The sequence below is a fragment of the Stenella coeruleoalba genome (assembly GCF_951394435.1).
Source record: "Stenella coeruleoalba genome assembly, contig: scaffold_39, whole genome shotgun sequence".
NCBI classification, from domain to species: Eukaryota; Metazoa; Chordata; class Mammalia; order Artiodactyla; family Delphinidae; genus Stenella; species Stenella coeruleoalba.
The window spans coordinates 337,148-363,691 of NW_027646400.1; the positions used below are offsets into that span (position 1 = coordinate 337,148).

Below are 26,544 nucleotides of genomic sequence, written 5' to 3' on the forward strand. Positions count from 1 at the left end.
CTGTGTGACTTATTTCAGTTAGAATCATCATACCTGAATCCACTCATTGTGCTGCTAAGGTCCTGATGACATAGATTTCATTGCTGAGTGATATTGCTTTGTAAGTAAATACCACAACTTCTTTATCCATTTTTCACTTTCTGCGATGTTGAACTTGTACTGTAAACGAGGTTCTTGTAAACAGAGCCGTTCCAAACTTTGGGGTGGCTGTGTCTTTTTGATTTTAATTTCCCTAAGCTATAGGACCATAAGTGGAAGTGCCCTAGGCTCTGTTGCTTTGTTTTTTAGATGTTTCAGGAAACACCATACACTTCTCCCGAGTGTCTGTTGGCAATTTACATCCCGCCCTTCAGCAAAACAAGGCTCCCAGGTCTCCATGGCCTGTCCTGCCTTTCTGGATTTTACACTTTTTTCAGAGGCCCCTTTTGACCGGGGGGTTGTGAGACTTCATTGTAGTGCAGATTTCCTTTGCAAGCTTGCTTGGTTGGCCAAAAAGGGCGTATGCGTTTTTTCCTGAATATATTCAGGAAAAAACGCATACGCCCTTTTTGGCCAAGTGCATCATTGTGGACGTTCTGCCTCTTTTCCTATGCTTTCAATGCAATTCCAGTCTACCTCCTGAAATCGGTTTCCTGCAATTCTGCCCCGCTTTCAAGTCCTCTTGACAGCCTTACTTCAGTATATTTTTGGACGATAGCTATCATTTATAACTCTGCAAGTTTGTGAATTACAGTGCCCCTGAGCTCCTTTCTTCAACTCGCTTTCTTGTGACCTGGACGCAACACTGCAGGATGGCTTCAGGCCCTAATCTGGTTCCGGAACGGCACGCTGAGTCATTGGTTATTTCCTCTTCCTGGTGGGAAATGAGAGTTAAATTTGCCCGTCCAGACACCTCCAGCTAGTCTCTCATTGGTTCTCCCTATTCCTGTTCATCTTCCGCAGAAATTGCAAACTGGGCCAAACAGGAGGTTAAAGGCGCTGACTCTCCAAGTGGGGAGAGTGTTAGTAAAGCGTCTGGAATGTTGCACCCGAGTACCAGGGGAGGAAAACTGAGACATATTTGAACACGTCTCCCGTTCACATGGTTGATCATACTCTGGGTTCCACATGCATGTTTTAGCTGAAGGAAGAATACCTTAAACCTGGAGAGTTGAGACCCGTGTAATGGGTACCATGCAATATGACTTCAAAGGGTCTTCATTTGCTCACCGAACCTCTCCAATCCTATCACTGCTGCGTTTATGCCCCTGTACACATGCTTGATTCTCTTTTGGAGACATAGCAATCCATAGGTTTTAAGATACTTACTAGTCAGGTACATTCTTAGGCGTTTAATATGGGGTGTTGAGTCCATTTCGTTGAGCAAGGAGTAGCTCTTGTCTATTCCATATTTGGCTTAAGGAACTTTATCTGTGCTCATTTCGATCTCTGGTTTTATGCAGCACCCCAACTCACCTTTACCCTTAAGCAAGCATAAGTTGGTTTTCTAAATTTGAGACCCTGTTCTGTTTTGGAATGCAGTTCCTGTGTAGCCAAGTTTACATTCAGTGTATTAGTGATATCTTATGATGTTTCTTTTTCTGTGTGACTTATTTCAGTTAGAATCATCGTACCTGAATCTACTCATTATGCTGCTACGGGCCTGATGACATAGATTTCATTGCTGAGTGATACTGCATTGTACGTAAGTACCACAAGTTCTTTATCCATTTTTCACTTTCTGTGATATTGAACTTGTACGGTAAACGAGGTTCTTGTAAACGGAGGCGTCCCAAACTTTGGGGTGGCTGTGTCTTTTTGATTTTAATTTCCCTAAGCTATAGAACCATAAGTGGAAGTGCCCTAGGCTCGGTTGCTTTGTTTTTTAGATATTTCAGGAAACACCATACACTTCTCCCCAGTGTCTGTTGGCAATTTACATCCCGCCCATCAGCATAACAAGGCGCCCAGTTCTCAATGGCCTGTTGCCTTTCTGGATTTTACACTTTTTTCAGATGGCCCTTTTGACCGGGGGGAAGTGAGACTTCATTGTAGTGCAGATTTCCTTTGCAAGCTTGCTTGGTTGGCCAAAAAGGGCGTATGCTTTTTTTCCTGAATATATTCAGGAAAAAACGCATACGCACTTTTTGGCCAAGTGCATCACTGTGGACGTTCTGCCTCTTTTCCTATGCTTTCAATGCAATTCCAGTCTACCTCCTGAAATCGGTTTCCTGCAATTCTGCCCTGCTTTCAAGTCCTCTTGGCAGCCTTACTTCAGTCTATTTTTGGACGATAGCTGTCATTTATAACTCTGCATGTTTGTGAATTGCAGTGCCCCTGAGCCCCTTTCTTCAACTCGCTTTCTTGTGACCTGGCCGCAACACCGCAGGATGGCTTCAGGCCCTAATCTGGTTCCGGCACGGCACGCTGAGCCTTTGGTTATTTCCTCTTCCTGGTGGGAAATGAGAGTTAAATTGGCCCGTCCAGATACCTCCAGCTAGTCTGTCATTGGTTCTCTCTATTCCTGTTCATCTTCCGCAGAAATTGCAAACTGGGCCAAACAGGAGGTTAAAGGGTCTGACTCTCCAAGTCGGGAGAGTGTTAGTAAAGCGTCTGGAATGTTGCACCCGAGTTCCAGGTACGAAAACTGAGACATATTTGAACACGTCTCCCGATCACATGGTTGATCATACTCTAGGTTCCACATGCATGTTTTAGCTGAAGGAAGAATACCTTAAACCTGGGTAGTTGAAACCCGTGGAATGGGTACCATGCAATATGACTTCAAAGGGTCTTCATTTGCTCACCGAACCTCTCCAATCCTATCAATGCTGCGTTTATGTCCCTGTACACATGCTTGATTCCCTTTCGGAGACATAGCAATCCATAGGTTTTAAGATAATTACTATTCAGGTACATTCGTAGGCGTTTAATATGCGGTGTTGAGTCCATTTCATCGAGCAAGGAGTAGCTCTTGTCTATTCCATATTTGGCTTAAGGAACTTTATCTGTGCTCATTTCAATCTCTGGTTTTATGCAGCACCCAAAGTCACCTTTTCCCTTAAGCAAGCATTAGTTGGTTTTCTAAATTTGAGACCCTGTTCTGTTTTGTAATTCAGTTCCTGTGTAGCCAAGTTTACATTCTGTGTATTACTGATATCTTATGATGTTTCTTTTTCTGTGTGACTTATTTCAGTTAGAATCATCGTACCTGAATACACTCATTGTGCTGCTAAGGGCCTGATGACATAGATTTCATTGCTGAGTGATATTGCTTTGTAAGTAAATACCACAACTTTTTTATCCATTTTTCACTTTCTGCGATGTTGAACTTGTACTGTAAACGAGGTTCTTGTAAACAGAGGCGTCCCAAACTTTTGGGTGGCTGTGTCTTATTGAATTGAATTTCCCTAAGCTATAGGACCGTAAGTGGAAGTGCCCTAGGCTCTGTTGCTTTGTTTTTTAGATGTTTCAGGAAACACCATACACTTCTCCCGAGTGTCTGTTGGCAATTTACATCCCGCCCATCAGCATAACACGGCTCCCAGTTCTCCATGGCCTGTCCTGCCTTTCTGGATTTTACACTTTTTTCAGATGGCCCTTTTGACTGGGGGGATGTGAGACTTCATTGTAGTGCAGATTTCCTTTGCAAGCTTGCTTGGTTGGCCAAAAAGGGCGTATGCGTTTTTTCCTGAATATATTCAGGAAAAAACGCATACGCCCTTTTCGGCCAAGTGCATCATTGTGGACGTTCTGCCTCTTTTCCTATGCTTTCAATGCAATTCCAGTCTACCTCCTGAAATGGGTTTCCTGCAATTCTGCCCCACTTTCAACTCCTCTTGGCAGCCTTACTTCAGTATATTTTTGGACGATAGCTGTCATTTATAACTCTGCAGGTTTGTGAATTACAGTGCCCCTGAGCTCCTTTCTTCAACTCGCTTTCTTTTGAGCTGGCCGCAACACCGCAGGATGGCTTCAGGCCCTAATCTGGTTCCGGCACGGCATGCTGAGCCTTTGGTTATTTCCTCTTCCTGGTGGGAAGTGAGAGTTAAATTTGCCCGCCCAGACACCTCCACCTAGTCTCTCATTGGTTCTCCCTATTCCTGTTCATCTTCCGCAGAAATTGCAAACTGGGCCAAACAGGAGGTTAAAGGGACTGACTCTCCAAGTCAGGAGAGTGTAAGTAAAGCGTCTGGAATGTTGCACCCGAGTACCAGGGTACGAAAACTGAGACATATTAGAACACGTCTCCCGATCACATGCTTGATCATACTCTAGGTTCCACATGCATGTTTTAGCTGAAGGAAGAATACCTTAAACCTGGGTAGTTGAAACCCGTGTAATGGGTACCATGCAATATGACTTCAAAGGGTCTTCACTTCCTCACCGACTCTCTCCTATCCTATCACTGCTGCGTTTATGCCCCTGTACACATGCTTGATTCTCTTTCGGAGACATAGCAATCCATAGGTTTTAAGATACTTACTAGTCAGGTACATTCTTAGGCGTTTAGTATGCGGTGTTGAGTCCATTTCGTTGAGCAAGGAGTAGCTCTTGTCTATTCCATATTTGGCTTAAGGAACTTTATCTGTGCTCATTTCGATCTCTGGTTTTATGCAGCACCCCAACTCACCTTTACCCTTAAGCAAGCATAAGTTGCTTTTCTAAATTTGAGACCCTGTTCTGTTCTGTAATTCAGTTCCTGTGTAGCCAAGTTTACATTCTGTGTCTTACTGATATCTTATGATGTTTCTTTTTCTGTGTGACTTATTTCAGTTAGAATCATCATACCTGAATCCACTCATTGTGCTGCTAAGGTCCTGATGACATAGATTTCATTGCTGAGTGATATTGCTTTGTAAGTAAATACCACAACTTCTTTATCCATTTTTCACTTTCTGCGATGTTGAACTTGTACTGTAAACGAGGTTCTTGTAAACAGAGCCGTTCCAAACTTTGGGGTGGCTGTGTCTTTTTGATTTTAATTTCCCTAAGCTATAGGACCATAAGTGGAAGTGCCCTAGGCTCTGTTGCTTTGTTTTTTAGATGTTTCAGGAAACACCATACACTTCTCCCGAGTGTCTGTTGGCAATTTACATCCCGCCCTTCAGCAAAACAAGGCTCCCAGGTCTCCATGGCCTGTCCTGCCTTTCTGGATTTTACACTTTTTTCAGAGGCCCCTTTTGACCGGGGGGTTGTGAGACTTCATTGTAGTGCAGATTTCCTTTGCAAGCTTGCTTGGTTGGCCAAAAAGGGCGTATGCGTTTTTTCCTGAATATATTCAGGAAAAAACGCATACGCCCTTTTTGGCCAAGTGCATCATTGTGGACGTTCTGCCTCTTTTCCTATGCTTTCAATGCAATTCCAGTCTACCTCCTGAAATCGGTTTCCTGCAATTCTGCCCCGCTTTCAAGTCCTCTTGACAGCCTTACTTCAGTATATTTTTGGACGATAGCTATCATTTATAACTCTGCAGGTTTGTGAATTACAGTGCCCCTGAGCTCCTTTCTTCAACTCGCTTTCTTGTGACCTGGCCGCAACACCGCAGGATGGCTTCAGGCCCTAATCTGGTTCCGGAACGGCACGCTGAGTCATTGGTTATTTCCTCTTCCTGGTGGGAAATGAGAGTTAAATTTGCCCGTCCAGACACCTCCAGCTAGTCTCTCATTGGTTCTCCCTATTCCTGTTCATCTTCCGCAGAAATTGCAAACTGGGCCAAACAGGAGGTTAAAGGCGCTGACTCTCCTACTGGGGAGAGTGTTAGTAAAGCGTCTGGAATGTTGCACCCGAGTACCAGGGGAGGAAAACTGAGACATATTTGAACACGTCTCCCGTTCACATGGTTGATCATACTCTGGGTTCCACATGCATGTTTTAGCTGAAGGAAGAATACCTTAAACCTGGAGAGTTGAGACCCGTGTAATGGGTACCATGCAATATGACTTCAAAGGGTCTTCATTTGCTCACCGAACCTCTCCAATCCTATCACTGCTGCGTTTATGCCCCTGTACACATGCTTGATTCTCTTTTGGAGACATAGCAATCCATAGGTTTTAAGATACTTACTAGTCAGATACATTCTTAGGCGTTTAATATGGGGTGTTGAGTCCATTTCGTTGAGCAAGGAGTAGCTCTTGTCTATTCCATATTTGGCTTAAGGAACTTTATCTGTGCTCATTTCGATCTCTGGTTTTATGCAGCACCCCAACTCACCTTTACCCTTAAGCAAGCATAAGTTGGTTTTCTAAATTTGAGACCCTGTTCTGTTTTGGAATGCAGTTCCTGTGTAGCCAAGTTTACATTCAGTGTATTAGTGATATCTTATGATGTTTCTTTTTCTGTGTGACTTATTTCAGTTAGAATCATCGTACCTGAATCTACTCATTATGCTGCTACGGGCCTGATGACATAGATTTCATTGCTGAGTGATACTGCATTGTACGTAAGTACCACAAGTTCTTTATCCATTTTTCACTTTCTGTGATATTGAACTTGTACGGTAAACGAGGTTCTTGTAAACGGAGGCGTCCCAAACTTTGGGGTGGCTGTGTCTTTTTGATTTTAATTTCCCTAAGCTATAGAACCATAAGTGGAAGTGCCCTAGGCTCGGTTGCTTTGTTTTTTAGATATTTCAGGAAACACCATACACTTCTCCCCAGTGTCTGTTGGCAATTTACATCCCGCCCATCAGCATAACAAGGCGCCCAGTTCTCAATGGCCTGTTGCCTTTCTGGATTTTACACTTTTTTCAGATGGCCCTTTTGACCGGGGGGAAGTGAGACTTCATTGTAGTGCAGATTTCCTTTGCAAGCTTGCTTGGTTGGCCAAAAAGGGCGTATGCTTTTTTTCCTGAATATATTCAGGAAAAAACGCATACGCACTTTTTGGCCAAGTGCATCACTGTGGACGTTCTGACTCTTTTCCTATGCTTTCAATGCAATTCCAGTCTACCTCCTGAAATCGGTTTCCTGCAATTCTGCCCTGCTTTCAAGTCCTCTTGGCAGCCTTACTTCAGTCTATTTTTGGACGATAGCTGTCATTTATAACTCTGCATGTTTGTGAATTGCAGTGCCCCTGAGCTCCTTTCTTCAACTCGCTTTCTTGTGACCTGGCCGCAACACCGCAGGATGGCTTCAGGCCCTAATCTGGTTCCGGCCCGGCATGCTGAGCCTTTGGTTAATTCCTCTTCCTGGTGGGAAATGAGAGTTAAATTTGCCCGTCCAGACACCTCCAGCTAGCCTCTCATTGGTTCTCGCTATTCCTGTTCATCTTCCGCAGAAATTGCAAACTGGGCCAAACAGGAGGTTAAAGGGACTGACTCTCCAAGTGGGGAGAGTGTTAGTAAAGCGTCTGGAAAGTTGCACCAGAGTACCAGGGGAGGAAAACTGAGACATATTTGAACACGTCTCCCGTTCACATGGTTGATCATACTCTGGGTTCCACATGCATGTTTTAGCTGAAGGAAGAATACCTTAACCTGGAGAGTTGAGACCCGTGTAATGGGTACCATGCAATATGACTTCAAAGGGTCTTCATTTGCTCACCGAACCTCTCCAATCCTATCACTGCTGCGTTTATGCCCCTGTACACATGCTTGATTCTCTTTTGGAGACATAGCAATCCATAGGTTTTAAGATACTTACTAGTCAGGTACATTCTTAGGCGTTTAATATGGGGTGTTGAGTCCATTTCGTTGAGCAAGGAGTAGCTCTTGTCTATTCCATATTTGGCTTAAGGAACTTTATCTGTGCTCATTTCAATCTCTGGTTTTATGCAGCACCCCAACTCACCTTTCCCCTTAAGCAAACATAAGTTGGTGTTCTAAATTTGAGACCCTGTTCTGTTTTGGAATGCAGTTCCTGTGTAGCCAAGTTTACATTCCGTGTATTAGTGATATCTTATGATGTTTCTTTTTCTGTGTGACTTATTTCAGTTAGAATCATCGTACCTGAATCCACTCATTATGCTGCTACGGGCCTTATGACATAGATTTCATTGCCGAGTAATACTGCATTGTACATAAGTACCACAAGTTCTTTATCCATTTTTCACTTTCTGTGATATTGAACTTGTACGGTAAACGAGTTTCTTGTAAACGGAGGCGTCCCAAACTTTGGGGTGGCTGTGTCTTTTTGATTTTAATTTCCCTAAGCTATAGGACCATAAGTGGAAGTGCCCAAGGCTCTGTTGCTTTGTTTTTTAGATGTTTCAGGAAACACCATACACTTCTCCTGAGTGTCTGTTGGCAATTTACATCCCGCCCATCAGCATAACAAGGCTCCCAGTTCTCAATGGCCTGTTGCCTTTCTGCATTTTACACTTTTTTCAGATGGCCCTTTTGACCGGGGGGAAGTGAGACTTCATTGTAGTGCAGATTTCCTTTGCAAGCTTGCTTGGTTGGCCAAAAAGGGCGTATGCGCTTTTTCCTGAATATATTCAGGAAGAAACGCATACGCCCTTTTTGGCCAAGTGCATCATTGTGGACGTTCTGCCTCTTTTCCTATGCTTTCAATGCAATTCCAGTCTACCTCCTGAAATCGGTTTCCTGCAATTCTGCCCTGCTTTCAAGTCCTCTTGGCAGCCTTACTTCAGTCTATTTTTGGACGATAGCTGTCATTTATAACTCTGCAGTTTTGTGAATTACAGTGCCCCTGAGCTCCTTTCTTCAACTCGCTTTCTTGTGACCTGGCCGCAACACCGCAGGATGGCTTCAGGCCCTAATCTGTTTCCGGCCCGGCATGCTGAGCCTTTGGTTAATTCCTCTTCCTGGTGGGAAATGAGAGTTAAATTTGCCCGTCCAGACACCTCCAGCTAGTCTCTCATTGGTTCTCGCTATTCCTGTTCATCTTCCGCAGAAATTGCAAACTGGGCCAAACAGGAGGTGAAAGGGACTGACTCTCCAAGTCGGGAGAGTGTTAGTAAAGCGTCTGGAATGTTGCACCCGAGTACCAGGGTACGAAAACTGAGACATATTTGAACACGTCTCCCAATCACATGGTTGATCATACTCTAGGTTCCACATGCATGTTTTATCTGAAGGAAGAATACCTTAAACCTGGGTATTTGAAACCCGTGTAATGGGTACCATGCAATATGACTTCAAAGGGTCTTCATTTGCTCACGAACCTCTCAAATCCTATCACTGCTGCGTTTATGCCCCTGTACACATGCTTGATTCTCTTTCGGAGACGTAGCAATCTATAGGTTTTAAGATACTTACTAGTCAGGTACATTCTTAGGCGTTTAATATGCGGTGTTGAGTCCATTTCATTGAGCAAGGAGTAGCTCTTGTCTATTCCATATTTGGCTTAAGGAACTTTATCTGTGCTCATTTCAATCTCTGGTTTTATGCAGCACCCCAACTCACCTTTCCCCTTAAGCAGGCATAAGTTAGTTTTCTAAATTTGAGACCCTGTTCTGTTCTGTAATTCAGTTCCTGTGTAGCCAAGTTTACATTCCTTGTATTACTGATATCTTATGATGTTTCTTTTTCTGTGTGACTTATTTCAGTTAGAATCATCATACCTGAATCCACTCATTGTGCTGCTAAGGGCCTGATGACACAGATTTCATTGCTGAGTGATATTGCTTTGTAAGTAAATACCACAACTTCTTTATCCATTTTTCACTTTCTGCGATGTTGAACTTGTACTGTAAACGAGGTTCTTGTAAACAGAGCCGTTCCAAACTTTGGGGTGGCTGTGTCTTTTTTATTTTAATTTCCCTAAGCTATAGGACCATAAGTGGAAGTGCCCTAGGCTCTGTTGCTTTGTTTTTTAGTTGTTTCAGGAAACACCATACACTTCTCCCAAGTGGTTCTTGGCAATTTACATCCCGCCCATCAGCATAACAAGGCTCCCAGTTCTCCATGGCCTGTCCTGCCTTTCTGGATTTTACACTTTTTTCAGATGGCCCTTTTGCCCGGGGGGAAGTGAGACTTCATTGTAGTGCAGATTTCCTTTGCAAGCTTGCTTGGTTGGCCAAAAAGGGCGTATGCGTTTTTTCCTGAATATATTCAGGAAAAAACGCATACGCCCTTTTTGGCCAAGTGCATCATTGTGGACGTTCTGCCTCTTTTCCTATGCTTTCAATGCAATTCCAGTCTACCTCCTGAAATCGGTTTCCTGCAATTCTGCCCTGCTTTCAAGTCCTCTTGGCAGCCTTACTTCAGTCTATTTTTGGACGATAGCTGTCATTTATAACTCTGCAGTTTTGTGAATTACAGTGCCCCTGAGCTCCTTTCTTCAACTCGCTTTCTTGTGACCTGGCCGCAACACCGCAGGATGGCTTCAGGCCCTAATCTGTTTCCGGCCCGGCATGCTGAGCCTTTGGTTAATTCCTCTTCCTGGTGGGAAATGAGAGTTAAATTTGCCCGTCCAGACACCTCCAGCTAGTCTCTCATTGGTTCTCGCTATTCCTGTTCATCTTCCGCAGAAATTGCAAACTGGGCCAAACAGGAGGTGAAAGGGACTGACTCTCCAAGTCGGGAGAGTGTTAGTAAAGCGTCTGGAATGTTGCACCCGAGTACCAGGGTACGAAAACTGAGACATATTTGAACACGTCTCCCAATCACATGGTTGATCATACTCTAGGTTCCACATGCATGTTTTATCTGAAGGAAGAATACCTTAAACCTGGGTATTTGAAACCCGTGTAATGGGTACCATGCAATATGACTTCAAAGGGTCTTCATTTGCTCACGAACCTCTCAAATCCTATCACTGCTGCGTTTATGCCCCTGTACACATGCTTGATTCTCTTTCGGAGACGTAGCAATCTATAGGTTTTAAGATACTTACTAGTCAGGTACATTCTTAGGCGTTTAATATGCGGTGTTGAGTCCATTTCATTGAGCAAGGAGTAGCTCTTGTCTATTCCATATTTGGCTTAAGGAACTTTATCTGTGCTCATTTCAATCTCTGGTTTTATGCAGCACCCCAACTCACCTTTCCCCTTAAGCAGGCATAAGTTAGTTTTCTAAATTTGAGACCCTGTTCTGTTCTGTAATTCAGTTCCTGTGTAGCCAAGTTTACATTCCTTGTATTACTGATATCTTATGATGTTTCTTTTTCTGTGTGACTTATTTCAGTTAGAATCATCATACCTGAATCCACTCATTGTGCTGCTAAGGGCCTGATGACACAGATTTCATTGCTGAGTGATATTGCTTTGTAAGTAAATACCACAACTTCTTTATCCATTTTTCACTTTCTGCGATGTTGAACTTGTACTGTAAACGAGGTTCTTGTAAACAGAGCCGTTCCAAACTTTGGGGTGGCTGTGTCTTTTTTATTTTAATTTCCCTAAGCTATAGGACCATAAGTGGAAGTGCCCTAGGCTCTGTTGCTTTGTTTTTTAGTTGTTTCAGGAAACACCATACACTTCTCCCAAGTGGTTCTTGGCAATTTACATCCCGCCCATCAGCATAACAAGGCTCCCAGTTCTCCATGGCCTGTCCTGCCTTTCTGGATTTTACACTTTTTTCAGATGGCCCTTTTGCCCGGGGGGAAGTGAGACTTCATTGTAGTGCAGATTTCCTTTGCAAGCTTGCTTGGTTGGCCAAAAAGGGCGTATGCGTTTTTTCCTGAATATATTCAGGAAAAAACGCATACGCCCTTTTTGGCCAAGTGCATCATTGTGGACGTTCTGCCTCTTTTCCTATGCTTTCAATGCAATTCCAGTCTACCTCCTGAAATCGGTTTCCTGCAATTCTGCCCCGCTTTCAAGTCCTCTTGGCAGCCTTACTTCAGTCTATTTTTGGATGATAGCTGTCATTTATAACTCTGCAGGTTTGTGAATTACAGTGCCCCTGAGCTCCTTTCTTCAACTCGCTTTCTTGTGACCTGGCCGCAACACCGCAGGATGCCTTCAGTCCCTAATCTGCTTCTGGCACGGCATGATGAGCCTTTGGTTAATTCCTCTTCCTGGTGGGAAATGAGAGTTAAATTTGCCCGTCCAGACACCTCCAGTTAGCCTCTCATTGGTTCTCGCTATTCCTGTTCATCTTCCGCAGAAATCGCAAACTGGGCCAAACAGGAGGTTAAAGGGACTGACTCTCCAAGTCGGGAGAGTGTTAGGAAAGCGTCTGGAATGTTGCACCCGAGTACCAGGGGAGGAAAACTGAGACATATTTGAACACGTCTCCCGTTCACATGGTTGATCATACTCTGGGTTCCACATGCATGTTTTAGCTGAAGGAAGAATACCTTAAAACTGGAGAGTTGAAACCCGTGGAATGGGTACCATGCAATATGACTTCAAAGGGTCTTCATTTGCTCACCGAACCTCTCCAATCCTATTACTGCTGCGTTTATGCCCCTGTACACACGCTTGATTCTCTTTTGGAGACATAGCAATCCATAGGTTTTAAGATACTTACTAGTCAGGTACATTCTTAGGCGTTTAATATGGGGTTTTGAGTCCATTTCGTTGAGCAAGGAGTAGCTCTTGTCTATTCCATATTTGGCTTAAGGAACTTTATCTGTGCTCATTTAAATCTCTGGTTTTATGCAGCACCCCAACTCACCTTTCCCCTTAAGCAAGCATAAGTTGGTTTTCTAAATTTGAGACCCTGTTCTGTTTTGGAATGCAGTTCCTGTGTAGCCAAGTTTACATTCCGTGTATTAGTGATATCTTATGATGTTTCTTTTTCTGTGTGACTTATTTCAGTTAGAATCATCATACCTGAATCCACTCATTGTGCTGCTAAGGGCCTGATGACACAGATTTCATTGCTGAGTGATATTGCTTTGTAAGTAAATACCACAACTTCTTTATCCATTTTTCACTTTCTGCGATGTTGAACTTGTACTGTAAACGAGTTTCTTGTAAACAGAGCCGTTCCAAACTTTGGGGTGGCTGTGTCTTTTTGATTTTAATTTCCCTAAGCTATAGGACCATAAGTGGAAGTGCCCTAGGCTCTGTTGCTTTGTTTTTTAGATGTTTCAGGAAACACCATACACTTCTCCCGAGTGTCTGTTCGCAATTTACATCCCGCCCATCAGCATAACAAGGCTCCCAGTTCTCCATGGCCTGTCCTGCCTTTCTGGATTTTACACTTTTTTCAGATGGCCCTTTTGACCGGGGGGAAGTGAGACTTCATTGTAGTGCAGATTTCCTTTGCAAGCTTGCTTGGTTGGCCAAAAAGGGCGTATGCGTTTTTTCCTGAATATATTCAGGAAAAAACGCATACGCCCTTTTTGGCCAAGTGCATCATTGTGGACGTTCTGCCTCTTTTCCTATGCTTTCAATGCAATTCCAGTCTACCTCCTGAAATCGGTTTCCTGCAATTCTGCCCCGCTTTCAAGTCCTCTTGGCAGCCTTACTTCAGTCTATTTTTGGATGATAGCTGTCATTTATAACTCTGCAGGTTTGTGAATTACAGTGCCCCTGAGCTCCTTTCTTCAACTCGCTTTCTTGTGACCTGGCCGCAACACCGCAGGATGGCTTCAGGCCCTAATCTGGTTCCGGTACGGCACGCTGAGCCTTTGGTTATTTCCTCTTCCTGGTGGGAAATGAGAGTTAAATTTGCCCGTCCAGACACCTCCAGCTAGCCTCTCATTGGTTCTCGCTATTCCTGTTCATCTTCCGCAGAAATTGCAAACTGGGCCAAACAGGAGGTTAAAGGCGCTGACTCTCCAAGTGGGGAGAGTGTTAGTAAAGCGTCTGGAATGTTGCACCCGAGTACCAGGGGAGGAAAACTGAGACATATTGAACACTTCTCCCGATCACATGGTTGATCATACTCTAGGTTCCACATGCATGTTTTAGCTGAAGGAAGAATACCTAAAACCTGGGTAGTTGAAACCCGTGGAATGGGTACCATGCAATATGACTTCAAAGGGTCTTCATTTGCTCACCGAACCTCTCCAATCCTATCACTGCTGCGTTTATGCCCCTGTACACATGCTTCATTCTCCTTCGGAGACATAGCAATCCATAGGTTTTAAGATACTTACTAGTCAGGTACATTCTTAGGCGTTTAATATGCGGTGTTGAGTCCATTTCGTTGAGCAAGGAGTAGCTCTTTTCTATTCCATATTTGGCTTAAGGAACTTTATCTGTGCTCATTTCAATCTCTGGTTTTATGCAGCACCCCAACTCACCTTTCCCCTTAAGCAGGCATAAGTTAATTTTCTAAATTTGAGACCCTGTTCTGTTCTGTAATTCAGTTCCTGTGTAGCCAAGTTTCCATTCCGTGTATTACTGATATCTTATGATGTTTCTTTTTCTGTGTGGCTTATTTCAGTTAGAATCTTCATACCTGAATCCACTCATTGTGCTGCTAAGTGCCTGATGACATAGATTTCATTGCTGAGTGATATTGCTTTGTAAGTGAATACCACAACTTCTTTATCCATTTTTCACTTTCTGCGATGTTGAACTTGTACTGTAAACGAGGTTCTTGTAAACAGAGCCGTTCCAAACTTTGGGGTGGCTGTGTCTTTTTTATTTTAATTTCCCTAAGCTATAGGTCCATAAGTGGAAGTGCCCTAGGCTCTGTTGCTCTGATTTTTAGATGTTTCAGGAAACACCATACATTTCTCCCAAGTGTCTGTTGGCAATTTACATCCCGCCCATCAGCATAACAAGGCTCCCAGTTCTCAATGGCCTGTTGCCTTTCTGGATTTTACACTTTTTTCAGATGGCCCTTTTGACCGGGGGGAAGTGAGACTTCATTGTAGTGCAGATTTCCTTTGCAAGCTTGCTTGGTTGGCCAAAAAGGGCATATGCGTTTTTTCCTGAATATATTCAGGAAAAAACGCATACGTCCTTTTTGGCCAAGTGCATCATTGTGGACGTTCTGCCTCTTTTCCTATGCTTTCAACGCAATTCCAGTCTACCTCCTGAAATCGGTTTCCTGCAATTCTGCTCCGCTTTCAAGTCCTCTTGGCAGCCTTACTTCAGTATATTTTTGGACGATAGCTGTCATTTATAACTCTGCAGGTTTGTGAATTACAGTGCCCCTGAGCTCCTTTCTTCAACTCGCTTTCTTTTGAGCTGGCCGCAACACCGCAGGATGGTATCATTGTGCCAATCGGTTTCCTGCAATTCTGCCCCGCTTTCAAGTCCTCTTGGCAGCCTTACTTCAGTCTATTTTTGGACGATAGCTGTCATTTATAACTCTGCTGGTTTGTGAATTGCAGTGCCCCTGAGCTCCTTTCTTCAACTCGCTTTCTTGTGACCTGGCCGCAACACCGCAGGATGGCTTCAGGCCCTAATCTGGTTCCTATATGGCATGCTGAGCCTTTGGTTATTTCCTCTTCCTGGTGGGAAATGAGAGTTAAATTTGCCCGTCCAGACACCTCCAGCTAGTCTCTCATTGGTTCTCGCTATTCCTGTTCATCTTCCGCAGAAATTGCAAACTGGGCCAAACAGGAGGTTAAAGGGACTGACTCTCCAAGTCGGGAGAGTGTTAGTAAAGCGTCTGGAATGTTGCACCCGAGTACCAGGGTACGAAAACTGAGACATATTTGAACACGTCTCCCGATCACATGGTTGATCATACTCTGGGTTCCACATGCATGTTTTAGCTGAAGGAAGAATACCTAAAACCTGGGTAGTTGAAACCCGTGGAATGGGTACCATGCAATATGACTTTAAAGGGTCTTCATTTGCTCACCGAACCTCTCCAATCCTATCACTGCTGCGTTTATGCCCCTGTACACATGCTTGATTCTCTTTCGGAGACATAGCAATCCATAGGTTTTAAGATACTTACTAGTCAGGTACATTCTTAGGCGTTTAATATGCGGTGTTGAGTCCATTTCTTTGAGCAAGGAGTAGCTCTTGTCTATTCCATATTTGGCTTAAGGAACTTTATCTGTGCTCATTTCAATCTCTGGTTTTATGCAGCACCCCAACTCACCTTTCCCCTTAAGCAAGCATAAGTTGGTTTTCTAAATTTGAGAACCTTTTCTGTTCTGTAATTCAGTTCCTGTGTAGCCAAGTTTACATTCCGTGTATTAGTGATATCTTATGATGTTTCTTTTTCTGTGTGACTTATTTCAGTTAGAATCATCGTACCTGAATCCACTCATGATGCTGCTATGGGCCTGATGACATAGATTTCATTGCTGAGTGATACTGCATTGTACGTAAGTACCACAAGTTCTTTATCCATTTTTCACTTTCTGTGATATTGAACTTGTACTGTAAACGAGGTTCTTGTAAACAGAGGCGTCCCAAACTTTGGGGTGGCTGTGTCTTTTTGATTTTAATTTCCCTAAGCTATAGGACCATAAGTGGAAGTGCCCTAGGCACTGTTGCTTTGTTTTTTAGATGTTTCAGGAAACACCATACACTTCTCCCGAGTGTCTGTTGGCAATTTACATCCCGCCCATCAGCATAACAAGGCTCCCAGTTCTCCATGGCCTGTCCTGCCTTTCTGGATTTTACACTTTTTTCAGATGGCCCTTTTGACCGGGGGGAAGTGAGACTTCATTGTAGTGCAGATTTCCTTTGCAAGTTTGCTTGGTTGGCCAAAAAGGGCGTATGCGTTTTTTCCTGAATATATTCAGGAAAAAACGCATACGCCCTTTTTGGCCAAGTGCATCATTGTGGACGTTCTGCCTCTTTTCCTATGCTTTCAATGCAATTCCAGTCTACCTCCTGAAATCGGTTTCCTGCAATTCTGCCCCGCTTTCAAGTCCTCTTGGCAGCCTTACTTCAGTCTATTTTTGGACGATAGCTGTCATTTATAACTCTGCAGGTTTGTGAATTACAGTGCCCCTGAGCTCCTTTCTTCAACTCGCTTTCTTGTGACCTGGCCGCAACACCGCAGGATGTCTTCAGGCCCTAATGTGGTTCTGGCATGGCACGCTGAGCCTTTGGTTAATTCCTCTTCCTGGTGGAAATGAGAGTTAAATTTGCCCGTTCAGACACCTCCAGCTAGTCTCTCATTGGTTCTCGCTATTCCTGTTCATCTTCCACAGAAATTGCAAAGTGGGCCAAACAGGAGGTTAAAGGCACTGACTCTCCAAGTCGGGAGAGTGTTAGTAAAGCGTCTGGAATGTCGCACCCGAGTACCAGGGTACGAAAACTGAGACATATTTGAACACGTCTCCCGTTCGCATGGTTGATCATACTCTGGGTTCCACATGCATGTTTTAGCTGAAGGAAGAATACCTTAAACCTGGAGAGTTGAGACCCGTGTAATGGGTACCATGCAATATGACTTCAAAGGGTCTTCATTTGCTCACCGAACCTCTCCAATCCTATCACTGCTGCGTTTATGCCCCTGTACACACGCTTGATTCTCTTTTGGAGACATACCAATCCATAGGTTTTAAGATACTTACTAGTCAGGTACATTCTTAGGCGTTTAATATGCGGTGTTGAGTCCATTTCATTGAGCAAGGAGTAGCTCTTGTCTATTCCATATTTGGCTTAAGGAACATTATCTGTGCTCATTTCAATCTCTGGTTTTATGCAGCACCCCAACTCACTTTTACCCTTAAGCAAGCATAAGTTGGTTTTCTAAATTTGAGACCCTGTTCTGTTTTGGAATGCAGTTCCTGTGTAGCCAAGTTTACATTCCGTGTATTAGTGATATCTTATGATGTTTCTTTTTCTGTGTGACTTATTTCAGTTAGAATCATCGTACCTGAATCCACTCATTATGCTGCTACGGGCCTGATGACATAGATTTCATTGCTGAGTGATACTGCATTGTACTTAAGTACCACAAGTTCTTTATCCATTTTTCACTTTCTGTGATATTGCACTTGTACGGTAAACGAGGTTCTTGTAAACGGAGGCGTCCCAAACTTTGGGGTGGCTGTGTCTTTTTGATTTTAATTTCCCTAAGCTATAGGACCATAAGTGGAAGTGCCCTAGGCTCTGTTGCTTTGTCTTTTAGATGTTTCAGGAAACACCATACACTTCTTCTGAGTCTCTGTTGGCAATTTACATCCCGCCCATCAGCATAACAAGGCTCCCAGTTCTCCATGGCCTGTCCTGCCTTTCTGGATTTTACACTTTTTTCAGATGGCCCTTTTGACCGGAGGGAAGTGAGACTTCATTGTAGTGCAGATTTCCTTTGCAAGTTTGCTTGGTTGGCCAAAAAGGGCGTATGCGTTTCTTCCTGAATATATTCAGGAAAAAACGCATACGCCCTTTTTGGCCAAGTGCATCATTGTGGACGTTCTGCCTCTTTTCCTACGCTTTCAATGCAATTCCAGTCTACCTCCTGAAATCGGTTTCCTGCAATTCTGCCCCGCTTTCAAGTCCTCTTGGCAGCCTTACTTCAGTATATTTTTGGACGATAGCTGTCATTTATAACTCTGCAGGTTTGTGAATTACAGTGCCCCTGAGCTCCTTTCTTCAACTCGCTTTCTTGTGAGCTGGCCGCAACACCGCAGGATGTCTTCAGGCCCTAATCTGGTTCTGGCACGGCACGCTGAGCCTTTGGTTAATCCTCTTCCTGGTGGGAAATGAGAGTTAAATTTGCCCATCCAGACACCTCCAGCTAGTCTCTCATTGGTTCTCGCTATTCCTGTTCATCTTCCACAGAAATTGCAAACTGGGCCAAACAGGAGGTTAAAGGGACTGACTCTCCAAGTCGGGAGAGTGTTAGTAAAGCGTCTGGAATGTTGCACCCGAGTACCAGGGTACGAAAACTGAGACATTTTTGAACACGTCTCCCGTTCACATGGTTGATCATACTTGGGTTCCACATGCATGTTTTAGCTGAAGGAAGAATACCTTAAACCTGGAGAGTTAAGACCCGTGTAATGGGTACCATGCAATATGACTTCAAAGGGTCTTCATTTGCTCACCGAACCTCTCCAATCCTATCACTGCTGCGTTTATGTCCCTGTACACATGCTTGATTCTCTTTCAGAGACATAGCAATCCATAGGTCGTAAGATACTTACTAGTCAGGTACATTCTTAGGCGTTTAATATGCGGTGTTGAGTCCGTTTCGTTGAGCAAGGAGTAGCTCTTGTCTATTCCATATTTGGCTTAAGGAACTTTATCTGTGCTCATTTCAATCTCTGGTTTTATGCAGCACCCCAACTCACCTTTCCCCTTAAGCAAGCATAAGTTGGTTTTCTAAATTTGAGACCCTGTTCTGTTTTGGAATGCATTTCCTGTGTAGCCAAGTTTACATTCTGTGTATTAGTGATATCTTATGATGTTTCTTTTTCTGTGTGACTTATTTCAGTTAGAATCATCATACCTGAATCCACTCATTATGCTGCTAAGGGCCTGATGACACAGATTTCATTGCTGAGTGATATTGCTTTGTAAGTAAATACCACAACTTCTTTATCCATTTTTCACTTTCTGCGATGTTGAACTTGTACTGTAAACGAGGTTCTTGTAAACAGAGCCGTTCCAAACTTTGGGGTGGCTGTGTCTTTTTCATTTTAATTTCCCTAAGCTATAGGACCATAAGTGGAAGTGCCCTAGGTTCTGTTGCTTTGTTTGTTAGTTGTTTCAGGAAACACCATACACTTCTCCCAAGTGGTTCTTGGCAATTTACATCCCGCCCATCATCATAACAAGGCTCCCAGTTCTCCATGGCCTGTCCTGCCTTTCTGGATTTTACACTTTTTTCAGATGGCCCTTTTGACCGGGGGGAAGTGAGACTTCATTGTAGTGCAGATTTCCTTTGCAAGCTTGCTTGGTTGGCCAAAAAGGGCGTATGCGTTTTTTCCTGAATATATTCAGGAAAAAACGCATACGCCCTTTTTGGCCAAGTGCATCATTGTGGACGTTCTGCCTCTTTTCCTATGCTTTCAATGCAATTCCAGTCTACCTCCTGAAATCGGTTTCCTGCAATTCTGCCCCGCTTTCAAGTCCTCTTGGCAGCCTTACTTCAGTCTATTTTTGGACGATAGCTGTCATTTATAACTCTGCAGGTTTGTGAATTACAGTGCCCCTGAGCTCCTTTCTTCAACTCGCTTTCTTTTGAGCTGGCCGCAACACCGCAGGATGGCTTCAGGCCCTAATCTGGTTCCAGGCCGGCATGCTGAGCCTTTGGTTAATTCCTCTTCCTGGTGGGAAATGAGAGTTGAATTTGCCCGTCCAGACACCTCCAGCTAGCCTCTCATTGGTTCTCGCTATTCCTGTTCATCTTTCGCAGAAATTGCAAACTGGGTCAAACAGGAGGTTAAAGGGACTGACTCTCCAAGTCGGGAGAGTGTTAGTAAAGCGTCTGGAATGTTGCACACGAGTACCAGGGGAGGAAAACTGAGACATATTTGAACACGTCTCCCGTTCACATGGTTGATCATACTCTGGGTTCCACATGCATGTTTTAGCTGAAGGAAGAATACCTTAAACCTGGAGAGTTGAGACCCGTGTAATGGGTACCATGCAATATGACTTCAAAGGGTCTTCATTTGCTCACCGAACCTCTCCAATCTTATCACTGCTGCGTTTATGCCCCTGTACACACGCTTGATTCTCTTTTGGAGACATAGCAATCCATAGGTTTTAAGATACTTACTAGTCAGATACATTCTTAGGCGTTTAATATGGGGTTTTGAGTCCATTTCGTTGAGCAAGGAGTAGCTCTTGTCTATTCCATATTTGGCTTAAGGAACTTTATCTGTGCTCATTTCAATCTCTGGTTTTATGCAGCACCCCAACTCACCTTTCCCCTTAAGCAAGCATAAGTTGGTTTTCTAAATTTGAGACCCTGTTCTGTTTTGGAATGCAGTTCCTGTGTAGCCAAGTTTACATTCCGTGTATTAGTGATATCTTATGATGTTTCTTTTTCTGTGTGACTTATTTCAGTTAGAATCATCATACCTGAATCCACTCATTGTGCTGCTAAGGGCCTGATGACACAGATTTCATTGCTGAGTGATATTGTTTGTAAGTAAATACCACAACTTCTTTATCCATTTTTCACTTTCTGCGATGTTGAACTTGTACTGTAAACGAGGTTCTTGTAAACAGAGCCGTTCCAAACTTTGGGGTGGCTGTGTCTTTTTCATTTTAATTTCCCTAAGCTATAGGACCATAAGTGGAAGTGCCCTAGGTTCTGTTGCTTTGTTTTTTAGTTGTTTCAGGAAACACCATACACTTCTCCCAAGTGGTTCTTGGCAATTTTCATTCCGCCCATCAGCATAACAAGGCTCCCAGTTCTCCATGGCCTGTCCTGCCTTTCTGGATTTTACACTTTTTTCAGATGGCCCTTTTGACCGGGGGGAAGTGAGACTTCATTGTAGTGCAGATTTCCTTTGCAAGCTTGCTTGGTTGGCCAAAAAGGGCGTATGCGTTTTTTCCTGAATATATTCAGGAAAAAACGCATACGCCCTTTTTGGCCAAGTGCATCATTGTGGACGTTCTGCCTCTTTTCCTATGCTTTCAATGCAATTCCAGTCTACCTCCTGAAATCGGTTTCCTGCAATTCTGCCCCGCTTTCAAGTCCTCTTGGCAGCCTTACTTCAGTCTATTTTTGGACGATAGCTGTCATTTATAACTCTGCAGGTTTGTGAATTACAGTGCCCCTGAGCTCCTTTCTTCAACTCGCTTTCTTGTGACCTGGCCGCAACACCGCAGGATGGCTTCAGGCCCTAATCTGGTTCCGGCCCGGCATGCTGAGCCTTTGGTTAATTCCTCTTCCTGGTGGGAAATGAGAGTTGAATTTGCCCGTCCAGACACCTCCAGCTAGCCTCTCATTGGTTCTCGCTATTCCTGTTCATCTTCCGCAGAAATTGCAAACTGGGCCAAACAGGAGGTTAAAGGGACTGACTCTCCAAGTCAGGAGAGTGTTAGTAAAGCGTCTGGAATGTTGCACCCGAGTACCAGGGTACGAAAACTGAGACATATTTGAACACGTCTCCCGTTCACATGGTTGATCATACTCTGGGTTCCACATGCATGTTTTAGCTGAAGGAAGAATACCTTAAACCTGGAGAGTTGAGACCCGTGTAATGGGTACCATGCAATATGACTTCAAAGGGTCTTCATTTGCTCACCGAACCTCTCCAATCCTATCACTGCTGCGTTTATGCCCCTGTACACACGCTTGATTCTCTTTTGGAGACATAGCAATCCATAGGTTTTAAGATACTTACTAGTCAGGTACATTCTTAGGCGTTTAATATGGGGTTTTGAGTCCATTTCGTTGAGCAAGGAGTAGCTCTTGTCTATTCCATATTTGGCTTAAGGAACTTTATCTGTGCTCATTTCAATCTCTGGTTTTATGCAGCACCCCAACTCACCTTTCCCCTTAAGCAAGCATAAGTTGGTTTTCTAAATTTGAGACCCTGTTCTGTTTTGGAATGCAGTTCCTGTGTAGCCAAGTTTACATTCCGTGTATTAGTGATATCTTATGATGTTTCTTTTTCTGTGTGACTTATTTCAGTTAGAATCATCATACCTGAATCCACTCATTGTGCTGCTAAGGGCCTGATGACACAGATTTCATTGCTGAGTGATATTGCTTTGTAAGTAAATACCACAACTTCTTTATCCATTTTTCACTTTCTGCGATGTTGAACTTGTACTGTAAACGAGGTTCTTGTAAACAGAGCCGTTCCAAACTTTGGGGTGGCTGTGTCTTTTTCATTTTAATTTCCCTAAGCTATAGGACCATAAGTGGAAGTGCCCTAGGTTCTGTTGCTTTGTTTTTTAGATGTTTCAGGAAACACCATACACTTCTCCCAAGTGGTTCTTGGCAATTTACATCCCGCCCATCAGCATAACTAGGCTCCCAGTTCTCCATGGCCTGTCCTGCCTTTCTGGATTTTACACTTTTTTCAGATGGCCCTTTTGACCGGAGGGAAGTGAGACTTCATTGTAGTGCAGATTTCCTTTGCAAGCTTGCTTGTTTGGCCAAAAAGGGCATATACGTTTTTTCCTGAATATATTCAGGAAAAAACGCATACGCCCTTTTTGGCCAAGTGCATCATTGTGGACGTTCTGCCTCTTCCTATGCTTTCAATGCAATTCCAGTCTACCTCCTGAAATTGGTTTCCTGCAATTCTGCCCCGCTTTCAAGTCCTCTTGGCAGCCTTACTTCAGTCTATTTTTGGACGATAGCTGTCATTTATAACTCTGCAGGTTTGTGAATTACAGTGCCCCTGAGCTACTTTCTTCAACTCGCTTTCTTGTGACCTGGCCGCAACACCGCAGGATGGCTTCAGGCCCTAATCTGGTTCCGGCCCGGCACGCTGAGACTTTGGTTAATTCCTCTTCCTGGTGGGAAATGAGAGTTAAATTTGCCCGTCCAGACACCTCCAGCTAGCCTCTCATTGGTTCTCGTTATTCCTGTTCATCTTCCGCAGAAATTGCAAACTGGGCCAAACAGGAGGTTAAAGGCGATGACTCTCCAAGTCGGGAGAGTGTTAGTAAAGCGTCTGGAATGTTGCACCCGAGTACCAGGGGAGGAAAACTGAGACATATTTGAACACGTCTCCCGATCACATGGTTGATCATACTCTGGGTTCCACATGCATTTTTTAGCTGAAGGAAGAATACCTTAAACCTGGAGAGTTAAGACCCGTGGAATGGGTACCATGCAATATGACTTCAAAGGGTCTTCATTTGCTCACCGAACCTCTCCAATCCTATCACTGCTGCGTTTATGTCCCTGTACACACGCTTGATTCTCTTTTGGAGACATAGCAATCCATAGGTTTTAAGATACTTACTAGTCAGGTACATTCTTAGGCGTTTAATATGGGGTTTTGAGTCCATTTCGTTGAGCAAGGAGTAGCTCTTGTCTATTCCATATTTGGCTTAAGGAACTTTATCTGTGCTCATTTCAATCTCTGGTTTTATGCAGCACCCCAACTCACCTTTCCCCTTAAGCAAGCATAAGTTGGTTTTCTAAATTTGAGACCCTGTTCTGTTTTGGAATGCAGTTCTTGTGTAGCCAAGTTTACATTCCGTGTATTAGTGATATCTTATGATGTTTCTTTTTCTGTGTGACTTATTTCAGTTAGAATCATCGTACCTTAATCCACTCATTATGCTGCTACGGGCCTGATGAAATAGATTTCATTGCTGAGTGATACTGCATTGTACATAAGTACCACAATTTCTTTATCCATTTTTCACTTTCTGCGATGTTGAACTTGTACTGTAAACGAGGTTCTTGTAAACAGAGCCGTTCCAAACTTTGGGGTGGCTGTGTCTTTTTGATTTTAATTTCCCTAAGCTATAGGACCATAAGTGGAAGTGCCCTAGGCTCTGTTGCTTTGTTTTTTAGATGTTTCAGGAAACACCATACACTTCTCCCGAGTGTCTGTTGGCAATTTACATCCCGCCCATCAGCATAACAAGGCTCCCAGTTCTCCATGGCCTGTCCTGCCTTTCTGGATTTTACACTTTTTTCAGATGGCCCTTTTGACCGGGGGAAGTGAGACTTCATTGTAGTGCAGATTTCCTTTGCAAGCTTGCTTGGTTGGTGGAACAGGGCGTATGCGTTTTTTCCTGAATATATTCAGGAAAAAACGCATACGCCCTTTTTGGCCAAGTGCATCATTGTGTACGTTCTGCCTCCTTTCCTATGCTTTCAATGCAATTCCAGTCTACCTCCTGAAATTGGTTTCCTGCAATTCTGCCCCGCTTTCAAGTCCTCTTGGCAGCCTTACTTCAGTCTATTTTTGGACGATAGCTGTCATTTATAACTCTGCAGGTTTGTGAATTACAGTGCCCCTGAGCTCGTTTCTTCAACTCGCTTTCTTGTGAGCTGGCCGCAACACCGCTGGATGGCTTCAGGCCCTAATCTGGTTCCGGCACGGCACGCTGAGCCTTTGGTTATTTCCTCTTCCTGGTGGGAAATGAGAGTTAAATTTGCCCGTCCAGACACCTCCAGCTAGCCTCTCATTGGTTCTCGCTATTCCTGTTCATCTTCCACAGAAATTGCAAACTGGGCCAAACAGGAGGTTAAAGGCGCTGACTTTCCAAGTGGGGAGAGTGTTAGTAAAGCGTCTGGAATGTTGCACCCGAGTACCAGGGTACGAAAACTGAGACATATTTGAACACGTCTCCCGTTCACATGGTTGATAATACTTGGGTTCCACATGCATGTTTTAGCTGAAGGAAGAATACCTAAAACCTGGGTAGTTGAAACCCGTGGAATGGGTACCATGCAATATGACTTCAAAGGGTCTTCATTTGCTCACCGAACCTCTCCAATCCTATCACTGCTGCGTTTATGCCCCTGTACACATGCTTGATTCTCTTTCGGAGACATAGCAATCCATAGGTTTTAAGATACTTACTAGTCAGGTACATTCTTAGGCGTTTAATATGCGGTGTTGAGTCCATTTCATTGAGCAAGGAGTAGCTCTTGTCTATTCCATATTTGGCTTAAGGAAATTTATCTGTGCTCATTTCAATCTCTGGTTTTATGCAGCACCCCAACTCACCTTTCCCCTTAAGCAAGCATAAGTTGGTTTTCTAAATTTGAGACCCTGTTCTGTTCTGTAATTCAGTTCCTGTGTAGCCAAGTTTACATTCCGTGTATTACTGATATCTTATGATGTTTCTTTTTCTGTGTGACTTATTTCAGTTAGAATCATCATACCTGAATCCACTCATTGTGCTGCTAAGGGCCTGATGACACAGATTTCATTGCTGAGTGATATTGCTTTGTAAGTAAATACCACAACTTCTTTATCCATTTTTCACTTTCTGCGATGTTGAACTTGTACTGTAAACGAGGTTCTTGTAAACAGAGCCGTTCCAAACTTTGGGGTGGCTGTGTCTTTTTGATTTTAAATTCCCTAATCTATAGGACCATAAGTGGAAGTGCCCTAGGCTCTGTTGCTTTGTTTTTTAGATGTTTCAGGAAACACCATACACTTCTCCGGAGTGTTTGTTGGCAATTTACATCCCGCCCATCAGCATAACAAGGCTCCCAGTTCTCCATGGCCTGTCCTGCCTTTCTGGATTTTACACTTTTTTCAGATGGCCCTTTTGACCGGGGGGAAGTGAGACTTCATTGTAGTGCAGATTTCCTTTGCAAGCTTGCTTGGTTGGCCAAAAAGGGCGTATGCGTTTTTTCCTGAATATATTCAGGAAAAAACGCATACGCCCTTTTTGGCCAAGTGCATCATTGTGGACGTTCGGCCTCTTTTCCTATGCTTTCAATGCAATTCCAGTCTACCTCCTGAAATCGGTTTCCTGCAATTCTGCCCCGCTTTCAAGTCCTCTTGGCAGCCTTACTTCAGTATATTTTTGGACGATAGCTGTCATTTATAACTCTGCAGGTTTGTGAATTACAGTGCCCCTGAGCTGCTTTCTTCAACTCGCTTTCTTTTGAGCTGGCCGCAACACCGCAGGATGGCTTCAGGCCCTAATCTGGTTCCGGCACGGCACGCTGAGCCTTTGGTTATTTCCTCTTCCTGGTGGGAAATGAGAGTTAAATTTGCCCGTCCAGACACCTCCAGCTAGCCTCTCATTGGTTCTCGCTATTCCTGTTCATCTTCCACAGAAATTGCAAACTGGGCCAAACAGGAGGTTAAAGGCGCTGACTTTCCAAGTGGGGAGAGTGTTAGTAAAGCGTCTGGAATGTTGCACCCGAGTACCAGGGTACGAAAACTGAGACATATTTGAACACGTCTCCCGTTCACATGGTTGATAATACTTGGG

General features: G+C 43.8%; 1 long non-coding RNA gene across 49 annotated transcripts in view; it reads left to right on the forward strand.

Annotated features, from left to right (window-relative positions):
• Positions 1-26,544, forward strand: part of LOC307181137 — a 3,028,377-nt gene that overhangs the window by 192,528 nt on the left and 2,809,305 nt on the right. For 47 of the 49 annotated variants that reach the window (XR_013825945.1, XR_013825946.1, XR_013825971.1 and 44 more), the window contains one exon: positions 17,570-17,659. This is a non-coding gene — a long non-coding RNA (uncharacterized lncRNA). Of the gene's footprint in view, positions 1-7,935; positions 8,003-17,569; positions 17,660-26,544 lie in introns of those variants that run through there. The other 2 variants (XR_013825968.1, XR_013825969.1) reach the window with 2 other exon arrangements.